The sequence below is a fragment of the Charadrius vociferus genome, unplaced genomic scaffold (genome assembly GCF_000708025.1).
Source record: "Charadrius vociferus isolate BGI_N301 unplaced genomic scaffold, ASM70802v2 scaffold1070, whole genome shotgun sequence".
NCBI lineage: Eukaryota > Metazoa > Chordata > Aves > Charadriiformes > Charadriidae > Charadrius > Charadrius vociferus.
The window spans coordinates 35,497-38,243 of record NW_009646246.1 but is presented as its reverse complement, the minus strand read 5'-3'; the positions used below and the strand labels follow the sequence as shown (position 1 = coordinate 38,243).

General features: G+C 54.4%; 1 non-coding gene across 1 annotated transcript; it reads left to right on the top strand.

The window, feature by feature from the left end:
* The first annotated feature begins 626 nt into the window (after nt 1-626).
* On the top strand, nt 627-700 carry TRNAN-GUU. The gene has a single exon. It is a non-coding gene; the product is annotated as a tRNA-Asn (tRNA).
* Nucleotides 701-2,747: the final 2,047 nt, after the last annotated feature.

The window sequence follows — 2,747 nt, the reverse complement described above, 5'->3', positions numbered from 1 at the left end:
GGGACCCGCGGCGGGAGGGGAAAGCGAAGGGAAGGGAGGGGAAAAAAAAAAGGAAAGGAAGACAAATAGAGGGAAATTAGAGAAAGAAAGGGAAAAATGGAAAAGGAGGCAAGAAAAGGGGGGAAAAAAAAGGGAATAGGAAGGAAGAAAAGAAAAAAGGCAGGAAAAGAGGAAGGAAAGAAAAAAGGAAAAGAAAAAAGCAGGAAAAAAAGGGAAGGAGAGGGGAAATTAAAATTTTTTAAAAAATTGAAAAAATGAAAAAGCGGGAAAGAAATAAAAAGGGGGGGGGCGTGTCCCCAACCCCGTCCCTTTGACCGGGCCACTTCCCTCCTCCCCGTCCTTGTCCCCATCCTTTCTCCCACTTTGTACCGTTGAAATTAAGCTGAGCTTTGCACCGGGATCCATTTTCCTTCTCTATTGTTGGGGGTTTTTTTACAGTTGTTGGGGTGTTAAGAGCAGGTAGCGCTGCTTTGTTTTGGAAAAAAAAAACTAATGAAATTTGACCTTTCCATCATTTTTCTGTATTTTTCAGGGGGTTTGGCACGTGTCTGTGGCGGAACCAGTTCGTGCGTTCAACAGAATTTGATCTTCGCGTCATTTTTCTGTGTTTTGAGGCTTTTTGGCATGTCTCTGTGGCGCAATCGGTTAGCGCGTTCGGCTGTTAACCGAAAGGTTGGTGGTTCGAGCCCACCCAGGGACGGTGCCACCTATTTTATGCTGGCTGTTTCCTTCTTTTTTTCCTTCCCCCTCATTTTTTTGCATGGCGCAGCCGAGGATGGACACGGCAGGCAGAGGTTGCCGGTCCCGGACCCCGTGGGGCAGGCAGGGTGTTTTTTCACTGTGTAGAAAGCTGCAAAGGGGCTTGGCAGGGCTTTCCCCGCTGCCTTGGGGTGCTCCTCGCCCTCAGGACTGGGCTGAGCTGGACAGGGGGAAGGTGCGAACAGGCAGGATGCAGCCCCGGTGCTCCCTGTGGGCTCACAGCTCTCTCCGAGGCACTGGGCAAGGGGGGAACCAGCCCCCAGCATCAACAAGAACATTTCTGCTCAGCCTGTGGTCCTCTCTGCACCGCAGTTTCTCCCATGAGCAAAAGGAGACGTTGGGACATTAAAAACAGAGCAGAGACTTGAAAGCCTGTTTCCATCCAGAGACTGTATTTTGCCCTAAAAAAAAAAGCTGAAGGGGGTCCAAAATCTGCATTGCTGAAGTTCCCCTCTCTTACAAAGTCTTGTAAAATCTATTTATGTTCCCCACTTGCCCTGATTTTATTTTCATACCAGAAATAATGAAGTTAATGTTTTGATGCAGGGCATAAAGCCACGCCAGGAAGATCCCTGTTGTTTCAAAAGCCCAGAGCCACAAAACACTCCCGCAGCTGAGCCCAGTGGTGCCGGGGCTGGGGACATGCCAGGGGTCTCTGGGAGCGGGATTGCTGCTGCCTTCCCGATCCAAGAGCACCAACCCGATGGGCAAGCGAAGAGAGAAGCGGTGCCCAGCGGCGATCATCTCCCCACTGCCCCCCAAGACAGCCAGCACTGCCAAAGTCTGCCGTGGAGATATTCCTGTCTGGCTCTGCTGCTCCTTCTCTCCCCACGGTGTTCCCCCCAGACAGAATGTGGCCTCTGACTTCATCCCTGCGAGAAACCTTTTTACAATGGAAAACGCTTTAAAAATACAACAGCCATGGGACGGGCTGTGCCTTCGGGACTCGGTCCCGGGCAGATGAACAGCCTCTGCACGGGCCGGAGGTTTTCATTGAAACCAGGCGGGCTGATCTGTAGTGCATTTGAGAGCGTTTCCAAACACATGGATCTCTTTCTCTTTGGCACAACATCACTCCCCTAAATTAAACATTTAATCCTGTCTCCTCCAGGAGAGGGGAGAGCTGGCGAGCGGGGATGGGGAAGGAAATCCAATACTCTGCAGAGCGCAAATCCCCCTTTCAATTGCTCTCTGAATAAAAAATACCCTCGCAGACACTTGCCAGGCTCCTTCCCCTCCCTGGGATGAGCTGTGACTTGCTGCTTTACAGAGTGACTTTCGTGGGCCGCCACTTTCCAAAGAGATCTTTTTTCCCCTCTGGGGAGACCTGCTGCCCCTGGCGCCCCCAGGGCGAGTTTAGGGCTTTGTCCCTGGGTCCCAGAGGTGCGAAAGCAGAGGGTAGGTGCGCGAGGCCTGACACACCCCAGGGCTCTGCACAGTGGCGTGCTGCGGACCAGGTTTCCTGGGTTTTCCAGTTAAATTCAGACAGGTTTGGCCAACTTTTTCCCAACAGAAGGTGCCAGGGCTGTGTAGGGCCAAACTGGGGGAAGATACCACTGGGCAGGTCCCAGTCCAGCCACCCTGTGGTGACCCCAGCCTCGCCACGGGCAGCAGGGAATGGGCATGTGAAGAATGGACAGGCAGGGGCCGCACAGGAGCCGTGGCCTCAGGGACCCCCCAGCGCCACTGGCACCCACCTGCCACCTCTGCAGTGCCCCTGCATGTCCCTCCAGCTGTTCCACACCCTCATGGGCACATCCAGCTGTGCCATGCCCTGCATGTCCCTCCAGCTGTGCCATGCCCCCATGGGCACATCCAGTTGTGCCACGCCCCTGCGTGCACATCCAGCTGTTCCACGCCCCCATGGGCATCTCCAGCTGTGCCATGTCCCCATGGGCACACCCAGCTGTGCCACGCCCCTGCGTGCACATACATCCAGCTGCGCACCCCGACGGATCCAGCTGTGCGAACCCCGCCCCCGTGCAGCT